Source organism: Anas acuta, chromosome 3 (genome assembly GCF_963932015.1).
Source record: "Anas acuta chromosome 3, bAnaAcu1.1, whole genome shotgun sequence".
In the NCBI taxonomy this organism is placed as follows: Eukaryota; Metazoa; Chordata; class Aves; order Anseriformes; family Anatidae; genus Anas; species Anas acuta.
Window position 1 is genome coordinate 102,653,438 of NC_088981.1, and position 18,213 is coordinate 102,671,650.

Below are 18,213 nucleotides of genomic sequence, written 5' to 3' on the forward strand. Positions count from 1 at the left end.
CTTCAGGTGACTTCGACTCTCCTTCTCGTCCTGGGAAATGTCAGGGATATGCCAGGAACATCGCTGTACTGTTCAGCATCTCTGTGCTCGTTTGTTTTAACATATTAAACAAGGTTGGGAGCAGGACAGGAAAATTGGAGAAGCCCCATTGCTTGCACGGGACAAAATGAAGCAAGGATGGAGCCAGTCCTCATGCTGGAAATCCAGACAACATCTTTGGTTTCAACAGGTTTAAGCCAGATTCAGCCCGAGACATTTCAGCAAATTTACATGTTGGATTTTTAAGAAGAAATATGCCTAGGGATCTTCAGGCAGAAACATCTGTGGATGTTTAGGTAACCTCTATGCACACATTGTCAGCAGTGTGAAATCACAAGTCAAAGCAAAGGGGCAGGGAAAAATCGCTTTTCAGGGACTGTAACAGCCAAAGGCAGAGCTTTCCATGGTGAAAACAAAAGTAATCTGCTGAAGCTGAGGTTATTGTACACAGCAACATGGAAAAATTGGGAAGAACATGTCTATAATGTGATAGTAAAAGCTAGCGTAAGCCATTCCCCAGGAAAACAGTCTGAAGGTTTGTCTGGGCTACCAGTGTGCCCGCAGCCCCAAGGTCTCCATCACAGCCCTGGAAAGATTTGGCATCCAAGCCCTGTAGGAGGAAAACCATTCAATAATGGGTTTGCAGGTAAAAAAAAAAAAAAAAACAACTGTAAAATAAAAAATGAACTGTTCCATGACAAGCAAAAAAAAAAAAAAAAAAGTTGTTAATCACACTGTAAAACCACTCCTAGCCTGGGCTCCATTTTCCCATACTTCAGAAACTGGTTTCCTAGCATGGACAAACACAGGATTTTCCAGGCATGCCACAGCAGCACAATGCTTTCTCAGGAATTTCTGACAAATAAGCTTGAAAGGGGTGAGGCCACATTCCCAGATAAAAACAAGGATTGTGGAGCAGGATGGGTTGTGGAGGAGATACCACCGGTCTGGGTCAGTTTGCCTTAAAGCCTCACTCGCCCACTGACAGGTGTGATCTGCTGGGATTTTCCTGGAGACCAGCACAGGATCACAGAGGATGGTTGGGGTGTGCAGGGGCCTGAGGAGGGCCTGGCCCAGCCCCTGCTCCAGCAGGGCCACCCAGAGCAGGGTGCCCAGCACCACGGCCAGGTGGCTTCTGAAGGACTCCAAGGAGGGGGAATATCCCCTTTACACTGATTCACCACAGCAGTGCTCCTAACCTCCTTTTCCTACAAAGGATTTCATTTTCCTTGAATGGGTTTTCTCCACGTTTGTCAGAAAAGCTTGGATCCCTGCAAACAGAAAAATCATCACTTCACATAGCACGTTCTGAAGAGCGTACTTGGAAATGCAGAGCACCAATATTGTGAAACTGCAAGACGTACAGGGCTCTGCACACGTGGAGATGTTCACGGCAGGAATTTAGCAGATGTCTTGTTAGGAGTGGTGCCTAGTGTATTATCTGTGGGAGAAGAACAAAATCCTCTGGTATTTCGAAAGCAGAGAAAGAATAAAAGCACAATATCATCACATGAACTAGTGTGAAGGCAGACTTGGTCGAGCTCCTTGTCATGAAACGTATCGAGCACAAATGTATTTATTTTCTGGACAGTACACAGCCTGTGAGCCAGCTCTTCTTTTCCTTGGTTGTACTCACTGACCCTTTCATGCAGACTGAATAAATGACAAATTTTCAGCCTCCCAGCTTTCAAGTGTTTGCATCAATTACACATGCTGCAAGGCCGTAAATACGCACCGTGGTGTATTTACCTGCAATTCAGCATCTGTCCCTGGTATTTCTGCAGCTACACGATGATAAATCCTTAATAAGCAGCAAATGTGGATTCGTGCAAAGGCGGGGAAACACCAGGTTTTGCGAATGTGACATTAATACCCAGCAATTCTTTGAAAGCAAACTGTTCTGAGCTGCTTTCTCCCAGATCTCTTAACCCTCTCCGTGCAAAGACTCCCCTGCACCAGCAGTTGATGTGAAATGCATGGATTATTCATCCTATTTACTTGCAAAGCCTTGAAGCCAGGGAAGGGACCAGAAGTGCTGTGCATCTCCCTGAGCCAAGAATGTGGATTTTCTTGCTGTTCATCCCCAATTCTCCCACTTTATCTGGTGACTCAGCTGCCTGATGCAAGGGCTTTACAATTGCAGCTTTGCCGACGAGCTACGCCAGGTTGTGTGCTGCCTGTTTCTAGACTCCACACGCAATTTCGACAAATGTTTGTACTTTGCAACTTCATTTCTGAAAACAAGACAGCTCTGCTGTCGTATTTTGTGGGTTTTCTGGCTGATGCACCCCAGCAACCTGACCATGAGAGCCACCTGGAAGCCAAGACACGAGAGCCAGCAGCAGGCCACACCAAGGCCCGGTTCTCCTCTTAGAAAACATTCGGTCATTTATTTGCTTAGCACAGGGGATAGCCTCAGGGCAGACGGGATGAAAGGCCCACACGAGCTATGTCTGAGCGCCAACGAGTCCCCGACAGCACTTGGTTTCCCCAGGCTCAGCTCAGAAATGGCCTCCTCCACGGCGCTGGCCCACCAGGGGCCTCCTGCTGCATGGACGAAGCTGTAAGGGAGCAGCAGAGGAAGGTTCCCACTGTTTGTGCCTGCAACCAAAATAATCTCCCTCGGACCATGCCAGCATAGCGAGAGGAAAGGCCCCAGGGCCTGAAATGGTCTCTGCTTCCTGTTTTTCCTCTTTGCAGAGTAAACAGGTTTCTGAGGTCTCCAGAGACCGGCCTGCACCGAAGCCTCTGATCTGGCCATCCTTGAACTTGTGGGAAGCTGGGATTCAGTCCTGGATGCAGAGATCGCAGATCAGACGTGTTGTTAGCTATATTTATCCCCATTTATCCCCCTCCTCGCCACACGGCAGCGGGGTACCTGTGAGCTGAGGTTGTGGGGGAGGATGAACGAACGGGGAGGAGGCACCTCGGCTTGCCAGCAAGTTGTGCAATTATTATTATTACTATTTTGTGCCATTTTGTGTCATTTTCCCAAGCAGTGGTGCAAGCCAGATCGTTCAGTTATGTACTGCAACTTTCCAGCCACAATTCATATGATTTTCAGTTAGCCTTTTGGTCCCAACGATCATTAAATACTGATTACTGAAACATCAATTAAGTATTAAAATCATTGTAATTATTCCCAGAGCTCCATGGAAAAGAACTCATTTCAAGCTTTTAATCTGAGACAGGACATTTTTTTTTTTTTTCTGTTAGAAATTGAGGCCTGAGTAGTGTTTATTTTATTTTATTTTATTTTATTTTATTTTATTTTATTTTATTTTATTTTATTTTATTTTATTTTATTTTATTTTATTTTATTTTATTTTATTTTATTTTATTTTATTTTATTTTATTTTATTTTATTTTATTATTTCAGTTTCTGTGGGCTGGGATGGTAAGGTTGGTATACCTGCACTTCTAAACAGCCACTGCCACCCATACCATTTGGTGTTTCCCGTTTGCCCCCTGGGTGCCACTGACATTTTTGGAAACAGGAGCCCCAGAGACAGCAGTGAGGGGGTCTCCTGCCCATCATGGAGATACCCGGAGGGTTTGTCCACCCTGGATAATGTGCTTTGGAAAAGTTATTCTTTAAAGTGTGTAGGTGAGATTTTGGAGGTGTCCCTCCCCAAAACACATGTTGCCAGGCTGTGACCCCAAGGGTTGACCCAACAGGGCCATGGAGAGGCTTTGAAAAGGACCAAAAAAACACATGGAACTGCTTGGGCTCATGCCAAGCATGTTTGGCTGAAAATATCTTGGCCCAGCAGCAGGGATGGAGCCCCAGGGGGGACACCAGCCCCTGGCAGAGCAGCAAAAACACCAGGGTGGTGTTGAAAAGCATCAGGCTACACCCTCTGCCCCAAATACCTAGCTCCTCTGGCCACTCTGTCTTTCAATAAACTGTACCTAGTGGGTGACTGGCTAATGAAATGGCTAATGCACGTTCCCAGGAGCAATCTCAGCAGGGTTGCAGAGCGGTGGCACGTGCTCACGTCTTCATGCTGCGGTGACGTCTTCCCAGGGAGAAGCAAAGTCCCCCATCTGTGGCCTCCCCGGTAAGTAGGGCTTTCTGCCTATTAAAACACCACTATTATCCCATTAAAGTGGAAGAGAGTTCCTCCATCCACTAATGTGCTATTACTTATTCATGTAAAACCACCACTACTCCGTTTAGTGAGTTATCTTCCTGCAACCTGTTTTTATCTGTCTCACAGGGGTTGCGTGCACTTTAGGATTTGTTGCCTGGGACCAAAAGCTGATGCTGCTGGGCACAGCCACGTGCAGCCCAACCCGCAGGCAGGCAGGACACGCAGGACCGTGCCTGGACATCTCACCGCTGCAAGCATGGGTGAGCTGCAGAACCTGCTGAGGATGTGGATCTGGCCACACAAAATCACTTGTGGAAACCCCAGGACAAAAATATTTAGTTATTTTAGAGGAAAAGCTTCCTTTCCCTTCACTACATGTACTGTGTTGATGTTGGGTATCCTAAGGCAACTGCTGGTGAATTTGCTTGGGTGACCAAAAGCCCAAGAGATGGATACTGCTCTCTCCCATGTCATGGCTCAAAATGCTCCCCTTAAATATCTGCTATAATCCAGGGTGATCCTTTTAGTCACCTACTCATTTCTATTCCTTTTAACTCAAATATCACCTTTTCCCCCATAAACCTGCATATTCTAGGGTGTTTCTGTATGTCCCACTATATCACTTGCCAACAGAAGTTAAGCTAAAGGGAGTTCCTGCATTAATGCAGAGGTAGCCCTAAAAATAATCACAAAAGCAATAAATAAACAAATAAATAAATAAATAAAAGGAATTTAATCATGAAGAAAAAGCATCTAGATATAATTTCTTAATCTGCCCTCCGGTGCAAGGTGGCATTTTCTTTCCGGGCAAAGACCAAGGGTGTGGGTGTGCACTTTTTTGTGTGTGCATGTGTGTGCTTTCGCCTGCTTATTTGGGTATTCTGATTAATTACCCCCTGTGAAAAGGGGGTTCATCCTCCTGGCATTACCTGGGTGCTAATAGCATCGGAAGAAGGGAAACTGCCTGCTAAGTAACGGCATTAGGCAAGGAGATAATAGCTTTTAGCTTTCTGTTTCCCACATGCTCTCTGTCCCTGCGGGGCTTTCAAAAATCACATTCTCCGGAGTTGCTATCCGGCTGGCTCTTGCCATCAGACATGCACGGTGCTTGAAAGCGATCCCAAAGCTCCTCCACAAATGTGCACCCCCATTTCGGCTGCCTTTGAGTCCAGGGAGGGCTCAGCGTGCTGGCCGGAGGGCCATGTGGATGGCCAGGGGGCTGCCGTGGATGGGGCCCACCACTGATGTTCTGCACGGGGCTGGATGGGGAAGGTTTGGGCCTCCAGCTCAATGCAGCATCTGCAGTTTGGGACAACCCTCCTGGAGCACACGTCAGCTTCCACTTTTTGGAGCTCAAGAAGTGAGCTGTGAGCGGCTCCGACTGCAGCGGTGGTGAAATCCGTGCTGGTAGCACGCTGCTGTCACAGGAGCTCTGCAGGCACACAGAGGTGGTTCTGCCACCACCCTCCTCTGAACCAGGAATCCGTGGATGCCCGAAGGGCTGGAGATGGAGAAGACAACCGGGATCTGCTCCTTCCACAAGGCACTGCTCCTAAAGCCATCGCCAAGGCAGAGTCATGTCCCTTACCAAGTCACTAGTGAAACGATTCTGCTGAAATATTTCATTTAAAATGAGTTTTCCCCGCTCCACCTCTCTGCTGCCACTGTAGGTGCTGAGGTGCCCATTCCCGTGGGCTTTTGCAGATGAACGGGTCCCTGCCACCCGCTGGGACACTGCTGGGGACACCTGGGACATGGTGCCACCTGCCTGCCTCTCCCCCCAGCAGTGCCTGCAGGGAGTCACAGGCATCAAACGCTGAATCCTCTTCAACGGAGACAGAAATACCCATATCATGCTCTTAAATAAGATTAATGACAATATTAAAGATTAGTAATAAGATTAAATAAACATTAAATCACCAAATGACTCCTCTCCCAGTTCCTTCCTCTCTTTGGGTGATTTTCAGGCAGAGTAGGCACCGAGCTGTAAACAACATTTTTTTCAGCCCCAGCTCACTCCATAAATGGTTATCCTGGCTGCACTGTGGCAGGTTTTATTGTGTAATTAGGATGACAATGTGCTAATGCTCTGCCCTAGACCTTCCAAATTCCTTAGGCAGATTTTACACATCCGAGAAAAAGAAAAAAAAAAAAAAGAAAAAAAATATATATATAAAAAAACAAGCTGAGGAAGTGCTTTCTGTGCTGGAAGTTTTGACCCATTGTCATGCCTCGGTTTTCAAGGTCGTTCTCTGAACATTGCAGCCTTGGTCAGATGCTACACGAGCATCTCATAAGCCATTTTTCTGACCTTCAAAGGCCTTTTCTGTGCGCTTCCCCCAGCACAAGCATCCCCAAGGGATGAGGGCTCTCAATGGGGCAAGACCACCATGCAAACCAGCCCCCGTTCCCAGCCTGAGGGCAGGCACAGCAGCTTTGCATCCCCCAGTGCTCAAAGTGCCTCCAAGACGGAGAAGAGCCAAAGGATGCTGGTGCACGGGGACCTCACCACGGGTTCATAGCCTGGGTCTCTCTTCCACTTCGTGTCCAGATGTTCCACCAGCCGCTGAGGGCTCCTCCACCCACCTGGGGCATAAAACCCAGAGGTAATTTATTTCTGCATCTTCTCCTGGGGCCTTCGCACTCAGGGAAGCGTGTCCACGCTTGGAGGGTGAATGCTTGTAGCTGCACTGATGTGGTTACAGCAGCTCGGTTTCCAGTGCAGACAAGCCCAGATCTGCCCGTCTCGGCCTGGGCTGGATTAGAGCTTCCCTGGGTGCTGCTGGAAAGGTGCAGCTTGAAACAGCAAATTGTAATTACCTTGCCTGAGCAAAAGATGGACTTTGAGTGGTAGAGTGACCATCACAAAATAAAAGAACTTGAAAGAATGAATGAGAAAAAAATCCAATTTTCACTTTGCAAGACTTTTCTCCTATGTCTCATCCTGGTGATGGACCTGCCCATGCCCACTGTGCTCCTCCAGCACCGTGGCCAAGAGGATCGGTGCCTGCAAAGGCAGAAACCAAGCCCACTGGCAAAGCACGACATCGCATCTCACGAGGCTGTGACTTACCCCCTGATTTAATTCTAACTTTAGGATGGGAGCAGATCTAATAAGAGGCAGCTTATTACCTGTTATTGCTACTTCCTTACGCACCTCAGGCAAGAATCTTTCTGGCAGTTTATTCTGGTGTTTACCCACACGTATGCACGGATCTCACTGCAGCATCCCAACCACCCTCGGTAGGGCAGGTACCAGCCCTGGGGCTGCCTTTCGAGGCCGTGATGCCCGGCGGCACCAAGAGCAACCTCGTGACTTTTCCTGATCCTAGAAAAAGAAGTAGGTCTCTGACACGGGAGGGAGGTGCTGAGCCTTGCCAAGGAAAAGTCAGCAGAAAAGTCAGCAGAAAATGACTGCTTAGAGCTGTATCAAAAACCCAAGTGTTTTTCAGATGAAGCCGGTGAGAGCTGATACTTGGGTTTGAACTGAAAACCACCAGGAAAAATATGCTGTTGAAAAGAAGTTAGAAAAAAAAAGAAAGTCATAACATTTTATTTGGACAATTATTTCTACTTCATTAAAATACTTCTATGAAAATATGTAGTAAACTCTGCTAAGCTCAAATATTCTTCAGAATTCTTTTGTTTAGTAAAGCTGTTTAATATGTGAGCATAAACACCTTTCCTCTGGAGGCATGGCTGTTTTATGGGTACATTCCATCCTTTTCAGTGTGTTTTTTCCCCAAAAGACAAGTGAGAGGATGTGTGCAGAGCTTTTACTCTGCAGGGGCTAACGGCCCTCGTTGGGAAGGGTCCTTCAGCTGTAGCTCTCCTTAAGGCAGGGATGAGTTGGCCAGTGGAAGAAGCCCCAAGCCAGCCAAAAGAGCAACCTTTAGGCATTAAAACCAGCTGCAGACAAGGACCTAACAAAGACATCAGGCTACTTGGCCAGAGCAGAGACAAATCATGCACATTTGGCTGGAAAAGGAGCAATAACCCACCAAAAATGGGTCGGTCCAAGGCTTCCCAGCACACAACAGAGCTGGTAGGGTTTCAGGTGCTGTGCATTGAGCCATCACTCTCCAAATCCTGCAACACTGGCCTGTGGGCAGCCAGGTAGCTCATACACCCGAGTCTCTAAACTGATGTGTTGAAAATATTCCAAAATTAGCTTTTCCGCAGTCCAGATGGCGGATCGTGAGTGCTTAATGGCACAGCATGAAGGTTTTATTGGCACTCACGAGGGACGAGCAGAGCAGCTTACTTGTGCCTCTTCCATCCGTGAGTAATGCATCTGCCGAAGCCCGTGCCAGGAAACTGCATCCCACCACTTCGTATTTCATGCGCCTGTGTGTGCAGACAATTACTAAATGACAGTAGATATTATTGAAAGAAAATCGAGGCAAGCCACAGCTTATATTGATGTTGTCTTTAGGATTCACTTAACTCCCTGTTTTCTTGCCTCATGCCAGCTTCTGCTCATCAAGTGCTTCCACTCCCCGGTTGAATTTTGGCTCTGGCCCTTGGCGTGCTCCTTATTTTTGACCCCCAATGGACCACGGAGCTTTTAAGATCAGCTGGCTGTAGGGTCCCCAAACTGAAAATCAGCAACCAGAGGGCCCTAAAGATGAGAGCATGGACCCGGAGTCCCCACGCCTTCAACCAGTGCTCAACCTCCACCAAGCCCAAGGTAAAGCTTCGTGCCATCAACCACGATAATCAAAGCTCCTCCCAAGAAAAAAGCTGCCTCTGAAGACCATTTAAACGCTCCGTGTAACATCAAGATGAACATTCACATCTTTCTTTTATGACATTAAAACCCATTAATAATTAAAGAAGCGAGTGGCAAGCAACCTGGTGCAGAACAAATGAGCGTGGTTTCCTAGAAGTGCCGGTCATGGCTGGGAACTGGGAGAAAGCACAGACCTGGGAGCAAATGCCAGGGCACATAAACGTTAGGCACTGGCATTTTCTGGTTTTGCCTAATTTTGCTGATTTTTTGTCTCTTGTGGTAAAAAAAACTGAGGTGAACTGTGTGGCACACAAGGGTCATTAGTCAAGTTGTGCCCTCACCTTCCTATCCATCATGTAATGCTTATTATTATCATTTTTTTTTACAATAAAAAATTAAAGTTTGCATCCCTGTTCAGCCACAAATGTTCATTTTTTTTGTTTGTTTCCATTTTTTTTCATGGCGATCTTCCTCCTCTCTGCAAGGCTGGGGATGGGACCCTCGTGCTGCAGGGTCCGTGAGTCCCTTCTGCAGGGGGGAGCCTCCAGGAGCCCTACCAGAAACCTTCATTTTCGGTTGCCCTTGCACAGTAGCCATGGAAACGAGGACGACTTTCCCATCCCTTTCTGGGAAGGCTCGGCAGTCGCTGCCACGAGCTCTGTTTGAATAAGATTTGGCAAAATAACTCAGCAGGGGTGTGAGCTGCCTGTGCTGGTAGCCACGGGCTAGGAGATGCTGGTGGAAGGCAACCAGGTGAAGGACTCACGTGGCTTCAGGAGCAGGGTTGGGGCCAGGCACTGCCTACATCGCTGGAAGGTGTCCATGCACACAAATGCACAGTGCTGGGGGATGAAAGTGAACCCCTTGGGATGGAAAATTCCTGGGAGTTTTGAAATCCTAGGGGAAAAGATGTTTTTCTCACCAAAATTTGGGAAAATTATATAATCTCATTACTTATACTGCTTAAATGATTTTTTTTTTCCTTTTTCCTAATTCTTTAAACATGAAAGCACTCTGTAAAGCTGGCCCAGTGAGGGAGCTGCTGGATATGTGCATGAAGCAGAGCACCAACCCTGTCCTTGCCAGCCAGGAGAGAGGTCAGCACCGCGTGCTGATATCCTGTTGAGTTTGGAAGAGCTGAGCATAGCAGAAGCAATGCCTTGTTAAACACCTCTCTGTCCTTGCTTCATCATCCACTCTAAGCAAAATCAATTTACACAAAGCTTTCTTCTGCATCGCTTCTCCAAGTACCCAGTATTCTGTATCAGAAAAAAAAACAAAAACAAAAACAAAAATAATTAATCTTTTATTTATTTACTTTATTTTATACCAAGCTCTGCATTTTCCAAGCTCGGCATGAGTGTGGGTTGTGAAACATCACTGATGGCACTTTTCCAGGTAGGGATTTCCTCTTCTGAAGCATGATGTGGATGAACCCCACTGCCCCAAGACCATGCTCTCAGCAAAGGAGAGGCAGGCTGCCCTGATGTCTCGTGCTGCTTGTGGCCAACACGTGCATGGCTGGCACACTGCAAAGCCAGCTGTAGTTTTGTCAGAGCTTTAAGGAGAGCAATCTCCTTCCCTTGGTCTGTGCATCCCCTGGCAGCCTGGAGCAACATAGCCAAGGCAGAGATGGGAGACAGCACTACAGACCCCCAAATCCTCGCTTCTCTCCAGCCTCCCCATCTCCTGCAGGCTTCTGTGAGCACCACACTCCTCTCCCTGCCTCTGTCGTGGGGCTCAGCAGACAGGCAGCAGCACGAGGGACCAGACCCTGTGTTTGTTTGGTGGCGGTGCAGAGCCCATGGAAACATGCAGGGTTTTTTTTTTTTCCTCTCCCTGCTCAAAGCCCTACCTGCTGGTGAGTCACCGCGGGGCTGGCTGTGTGCTGTCTCCTGCATCACTACTTGGCAAAGCAGCCCAGCGTGCTATCTCCTGTAATAGGGTGTGTGATTCACGATGTGAGCAAGGACTAAATGCAGCAGGAATACACTCGAGGATCTCTGGCCTCGCTTACTCCACCCGCCGCAGCGCCAGCCAAGAGGGCTGGCACTCCACGGGCGCTCTCGCCCAGCCATGCTGTGATGCTCTGGGATCAAAGGTGCTCTGTCTGCCTCTGATAAGTGCCAACGTAAATGCAAAGCAGCCTTTGTGTTCTGCGCTTGTCTCCCGAGGAGCAGCAGGAAGGCAGCATGTGAGCAGAAAGCTTTAGCAGGGCGTGCTTTGGTTTTCCACAGCCGGGACAATATTCCCTGCGAGAGCATCCCTCAGCACTCCTCAGCATCCCTCGGCAGGTGGGAGGCTGAAAACCAGGAATGGGGAAGGGGAAAGGAAACCGTGTTGGCTTCTAGCAAATCTCATGTCTGGAAAGGCAAGGAAGGGTTTTCCAGCAGGGCTGAGCTGGGTTTGCTGGGTCCCACATAGCCTCCGGGGTGAGGAATGAGCTGAGCAAGAAGGGTTTGAGGACGTTGTCCAGGTGAGGCCCTGTGCATCAGGGTCAGGCTGGGTGTTAGGGGAAGGATATAAACCCAGAGGGTGGTCGGGCACTGGGACAGGTCCCCCAGGGCTGTGGGCACCGCACTGAACCTGCCAGAATTTTTTAACCTTCGCCTTCTGTCACACAAGGAGCTTTCTGCCCTTGGGCACTGAGGTGATTAGGCAGGTAAAGCTTGAAAAAATCAATAAATTGTTCTGAGAAGAGCCAGGTGCTAGCGGGGCTCCTGCCACAGAGGCCCTGGGGACATCTCCGGGTGTCCTTGGGTGCTGGTGCCTGTACAGGCCGGGGCTGGCCCTGCACCTCCCCTGCAGCCCCCTGGGGTCTGGAGTCACTGCGAAACAAATGGTGAAGCATTCAGCCTCCCATGTGCTTGTCCCAATTTGCTAATTGGGGAAATAATTGTGTTTAAAAAGCCCTGTGCAAGCAAAGTCATTCTGAGGGGGCTATGGAGGGAGGCGGCCATTTTGTCCCATACAAAGCAAGCTCACCCCATGGCTGCAGCCAATTTTGCGGAGTTTTGGCCCAGTTGTGCTCCCCTGCTTGGGGCTTTTGGTGTTGGGTTGGAGGGTCTGGTCTGGCTTTTGGTTGATGTGGTGAGCTTTTAAGTATGTAAAACACAAGATTTATATTTCAGTGTGCAGGATACTGAGAAGACAATCCATCTCACAATGAAATCCCCATTGCAGATCTTGCCCAGGCTACAGAGACAAGCAACGTGGAAGGCTTTCCTCATCCTGCCAGGGCCCCTGAGCAGCTCTGAGTGCAGTTTCCTCCCTCTAAGGAGCAGGCAACAACCCCAATTTGCAAAGATGCTCGAGCTCTGAAGATGAAAAGTGCTATTTTGCCTCTGTTTTGACTTTTTGTTGTATTCGCTTGCAAGACTCCTGTAATTACTTTGCTTTGTTTGTTTGTTTTATCGAGCAAAGGAACAACACTCCAGCCTAAATTTAGTGCCCCGTGTTTGTGAGCAATCTGCAATTAGCAAGCAATGCATCCGCGTGCACAAGGGCAGCGGAGAAAGGGGGCTGTGCTGGGTAGGTGGCACTTTTTTCTCCTAAACAAACACCATATCGGAAAACACCAAAACACCACCAAGCCGGCACGTTTCTAACTACTCCTTTCCTGCTGTGAGCATGGCTCGTGATGCTGGGGATACCGACGCAGGCTGTCTCCGAAGCGCTTCCCAGGTTTCAGCAAGCTGCTTCCACTCCTCTTACAGTACTCCCAGTCCCTCGTTAAGCTGATGGTTGCAAAACCCATTATCCCTGCTCAGCCCAATTTGTTCACGTCCTACACCAAGTTTTCCCCCATTTCCTACAGGATGGATGCGCCTCCATCCCTCCACCTTCCCTTTCCTCTGCCTTTTTCTAGGATGTGCTGGGGCTGAGTCCAAGCCTCCCTCTGCAGGGAGTGGTTGCTCTCCAGCGCGCTCGCTTGGGAAGGGCTGGAATTTGCATTTTAGCTCCGAGGAAGGAGATCTGCTGCCATCTGCACCTGGGCAGAGAAAGAGCTCCCCAGCTGGAGGCGGCAGGCATGGCTCTGCCTGCGGAACAAGGCTCGATTCTGCGCTGGATGAGCATCGAGTCCACAGATTCATCAGCAGGCAGAGGGATTTTAGTCACAGGATGGATTTGGATCACGTGCAGATGGATCTAGGCATGGCAAGCAATGGCCATAGACATGCAGAAAGGCTTTTTTTTCTGTTTCCATAGTCTGGGCAGCAAGATTGCTGGGTTTTTAACCTGGCACCCATAGGAGCAGGTGCTAAGACATGGCACAGCTCAGCTTGTTCTGCTGGGCAAAGAGAAACTTTGGGAAATGTGTCACCGGACACAATCAGCCCCTTGTCAACCCCACGGCAGGGGGCTGCTAAAAAAAAAAGAAAAAGGAGGAAAAGAAATTGCAATGCTACTTCCTTATTGCAGGGCAAACACCCTGCGTTAGGTGCAGGATTTCCCCGAGAGCAAAGTCCAGGGCTGGGAGGGACACGGTAGGTGCTGGCAGGTGCAGTAGAAAATTGATTTTTCTAACGATGAATGCTGCTGTGATGCAGCCAACTGCTGCTCCAGGGCCTGCATGCATTCATTTGGGACAGCTCTGGCAGGAGCAAACCCTGGCACCCTTGGGAGCATTCTTACTGAAGCCCTGGTGGGTGACACTGCCCCAAACACCCCAGCATGTGGCATCCAGCTACTGGTGTAACTGGGAATGGCTTTGTGCATGGTGCTGGAAATGACTGCAGCACTCCAGTCCCGAGCTTGGATGGTGTGAGAGGGAAGGTGCCGTGCATCATACCTGACTTTTCTGCAGTACTGTGTGATGTGCCACATCCAGAGCTCCCAGGAGAGGGGGAAGAGGTAGGTAAGAAGGAGCAGGGCCACCTCTCCAACCATCTTGCTGCTGGAGCACTCAGAGATATGTGCCAGAAAACCAAAAACCCAGCCGTGCCCCAAGCACAGCAGTGCTTACCATCTAGATGTCGGCCAGCATTGGGGCTGTGTCGTGTATCAGCCAAGCTCCAGTGCTCCTCGGGGGCTCAGGGCAAAAGCTGGGGCTGCTGTGTTAGGATTCCCCTCCCCATAATCTGTTTGATGTAGGATCTGTTGGGCAGACCACGATGTGTGTGGCCCCAGCTTCTCTGGGGGGTTGCTGGGCACGAGGGTGCTCGGGCTGGGTTTCTCGCCCTGTGGTTCCCAGCTCAGTCACAGAAAAGCTGAGGACACTTAACTCCCTCCCCTGCCTTTTTATTTGCCATGAGTCATTCCCTAAGTAAGCAGCCAAGGGAAATGCCCGGCCAGGGGAGGCTTCGGCGTGGGCTCCAGCTCTGCTCGTGCTGAGCACCAGCATGCTGCCAGCACCAGCTGCAGATGGAGCCGTCAGCAGCCTGCAAACACCACCAGTGCTGTAATCAGCCGGTTCCTAGGGCAAACACGAATGAAAAGCTGATACAAAGCATGTAAGCGACACAGTCATAGCATCCAGCCTGGAAAAGACCTTCAAAATCATCAAGGCCGACCATCAGCCTGACCTACGGGGTCCCATCACTGAGCCTTGTCCCTTAGTGCTGTCTCTCTTACATGCCACGTGGTCTTTGCTCCAACGTGCTCCCATCCAGAGCCACCTGCTCACATCTTCAGCTCCATCCCTGCCTTTTGGGAGGCTGAGCTGCCGCCCCAGCTCTGTTTCGTGAGGCTCAGGTGATCCCATTGATCTCCAGCTGCTGGAGATCTGGGGTGACCTCCCCAGCACCGCTGTCCTTATCAGCATAGAAGTGATAAGAGCTCCAGATGTGGCGTAGGAGCGCAGTGACTCACCCCCTTGCCATGTGCAGGCTGGGCCTGCTGTGCAAGCACAGGGCAGGGAGTCACCGGGACTGGCCCTTCCCCATCCCCGTGGTGCTCCCGGCGCCGTCCTGCTGGGTGTTGACATCAGATTTAGCTATTTCGAGGAGGAGATGGGAGCCACGCTGAACTCCGGTGCCTTTTCCTCCTACGGCTTGGAAAATCACGTAGGATCCTTCCTAGGCTCCCCCTGCCCTCTTCCCCTCTGTTTGCTTCCTGCTGCTCTGCTGAGTCAGAGCCGCGGATTTGGCTGGTGAGGAGGAAATTCCCCCTTCCGAGGGCTAGCTGGGGGTGCAGCTCCTGCTCACCAGAGCGGGGCGTTTTGCTTTGCTGGCCATTTCCCCACAGAGATGCTCCGAGGTGCACGGCTGCTCCCTGCCTGGCTGCTCGCTCCCTGCTCGCTAGCATCCCAGCACCGGGCTCCCAAATTAAACCTTGCCGGGACCATAATGAAGCACGAGCCTGGCTGGTAGGAAGAGGCCGTGAGACTTTTCCACGCCCATTTGCACAATAACTCATTATAAGCCTCCTGTCCTCAAGACTCTGGATTTTAATTCTGTTTTAAAGTATTGTGAAATGCTTCATTTGACACAAACCATAAGGGGGAGGAAAAAACAGGCAGCGGGCTTTCACCCTGCAACGTTACAATGGTTAACAGGATGTCCCTTCCAAATCTGTTTTGATGTAGAGGTTTTATTAGCTGAGGAAGTCTTTGGGGACTTTATCTTCGGGGACACAAGCTTTGCACTTAATTGCTTTTGCTCCGAAGGGTTACACAGAGATACTTTCACTGGGCTGCTGATGACATTTCCCTCACAGTGTGGGGGATGCCTCGTCTCCGGCTGAAAGAAAAGCTCAGTTCTGCGCCCTGCCTTCATAAATGGGCCTTTCAGTGGGATGCCCTGCACAGGCAAGCCCACGGAGCAAAATCAAGTTCTTTAAGAGCCTCTCTTGAAGAGCAGCACTGGGATTTTCTTTTAAAATTTTTAGTATAACAAGGAAAAAAAATAATTTAAAAAGTTGCATTGCCAGTGCCCATTTTGGCTGGTAGTGGGTTGTTTCGGAATGCCATGGTTTTGCCTAATTAATATTGACCTCCCTGCTCCATGTGGGTCATGGCAGCAAAGCCAAAGCCCCTAGCAATCCGCAGTGCCCACGAGTTAATTTACATTCGTAATTACTGGCTAAAGTCTTTGTCTTGTCTCTCCTTCTCCAAGAAATGTTCTGACAAGGTACCTCTGTTTTCAGTGGCTGGAGTCAGGGGATGTGAACCTTGCTGTATGAAGGTTCACGAAGAAGAAGCCTCACTTCAAAAAAGATTTAGGGCTGGGCTTCCAAACAAAAACCACATTTTTTCCAGCATGAAGCACTCCGGTAGGAGTTCTGCTGGTGCTGACCGAGCACAAACCCTCTCGGGTGAAGGGACTTTTGGGGTGACCTTCTCCCACAGGTGACAGCACTGGGCTCTGCTCAACCTCTCCTTGAGCCACTGCCTGGCTGAACTCCGCCGTGAGGACAGGAGGAAGGAGCTGCTGGCTGCTGAGGGCGGGTTGTGTGGCTCGGGGATGTTTTGTGGGGCCACCAGCAGATGTCAGGACGTGTGGCTGGAGCTCCTCCAGCTGCTGGCCACTTTCATGCCTCCACGGAGGCGTAGAGCAGGGATCCACTTGGGGTGAAGCCCTTTTTGTGCATGGGAAAGAACAAGCTTCACTAATAGAGGGCGTAATTAAACAGCGGGTAATTGACATTTTCATTTCCTGTACCCTGCCCCGGGAGGATAATGACAGGTTGGGCCGTATCAAAATGTTCCTGAATACCTTTGGTGACACAACACGAGATGGTAGCTGCAAAAATTTCTAGAAAATCGTGGGATCAGCAGCACGCCTCGGCTCGGCGCTTTGGGTTTTGTCCTGGCTTTTGGAGGTGCACACGAGCAGTCTTGGCAGCAGGCAGTTCCCATGCCATCCCCGTTGCCATCTGGAGATGCCAGGAAACCCTCTGCTCCTCTCCGTGCTCAGGTGAGCGATCCCCTTCGCAGAACGCCTCCTTTGGTGGAGAACTGCTCGGAAGGAGGAGTAGGGGCGAGGCAGGCAGCTCGCTTTCCATGGGCAAGGCAGAAGACAAAAATAGGCCCAGCTCTTCCACCAGCCATCTGGTGACGAGACGGGGCTGCCTGTAGCACAAGCGGTCAGCGAGGCAGCTATTATTTATAAAGCACCGTGGATGAGCATCATGCTTCACGAGGGCTGAATCTATTATGGAAAATGGAATTCGTTCCCTAAAGAAATCCTGTTTTTTTATTATTATAACCTCCTGGCCAGCAGGTGGAATGCAGCAGCCCGCGGCGAGCAGAATGAATGCGGCCACTTCAGCCTCCTCCAAGCTCCCGTGCCGTGTCCACCACCGTGATGCTCATCACAGGAAGATAACGAAGCTCTCCTACCACCACAGGCTAACGGATTGGGGTTTTCTACTCTGTTCCTCCGTCCTTCCATCGTATTATTCCAGCTCAGCAAGAAGCAGAAGAACAGTTTATAATTCAGGAGAAGGGCTGGGATGTTTCCCCTCTTGGGGGAAAAATAAACACGAGTGTTGGCTCTGGTTTCCTACCAACTCCTACTCGCTCCAAGCCTGGTGCGTCGGGAATCAGAGTGCAAGTTAATAATAAATAAGGGCACAAACGCTGCAATAAGAACTTAAAGCTGGTTTCAGTCCAAACTGCTGAGCTTGCTACAGCATAGGCAGTGCTGGGGCTCATTGCTGCAGGGGTGGCAGCATGGGTTAGAGCAAAGGACGGGCCTCTTTTGGATGGGGAATGGCATTTGTGATGGGGTGCTGGTGATGTGCGAGCACCATATGGGGTTGGTGTGGGTCGCCCATGGTTCAGAGACCCCATACCCAGCGGCAATGTGCCTGGAGAGCAGGGTGCCAGCCCCAGATGCCTCTCCCACCTCTGCAGCCCAGCTCAGCAGTGCTGTTCACCCTCAGCCCCTCCAGCCCTGCTGGCAGCATCCTTGCTGCCGTGCGGAGCCAAGCAGCCACTCTTTGTACGCCCGAATCCCAGGAGACCTCATTAGGAAGCAGGCACAGCAAATGGTTGCTTCTATTGGGATGTCCAAAACTCAACCCATGGGGGAAGGACACCCAAAATGTGGTGGGACATGCTCACAGCTGCGTTTCCACCTCCCTCTTGGTGTCTCCCCTCACCCGATGTCCCAGCCCAAACGGGTCTCTGGGCTGGTGAGGGACAAACAGGCCAAATTATCTGCGAAACATCTATGGAAATAATATTCCTGAGAGCTGGCCCATTTGCATGTGTAATGGCCAGGGTGCTTTCCCTGGCTTCTGCCGCGGCAGATGCCGGAATGGCCACAAGGCACGTCTGCTCTAAGCAAGGCTGGAAAGGGCTGGGTGGAGCAGGGAGGGGGACAGCGATTACGTGCACAGGGTCATTACACATGTAAACACGACCTTAAAAATAGAGCCGGCTGGGTGCTGCCAAGCCTTTCC

The 18,213-nt window shown here is 50.0% G+C and overlaps 1 long non-coding RNA gene across 1 annotated transcript; it reads left to right on the forward strand.

The window, feature by feature from the left end:
- The first annotated feature begins 11,027 nt into the window (after window positions 1-11,027).
- LOC137854739 (uncharacterized) lies at window positions 11,028-18,011 on the forward strand. Its single transcript, XR_011095367.1, has 3 exons — window positions 11,028-11,159; window positions 11,997-12,396; window positions 17,025-18,011. It is a non-coding gene; the product is annotated as an uncharacterized lncRNA (long non-coding RNA).
- The last annotated feature ends 202 nt before the right edge of the window (window positions 18,012-18,213 follow it).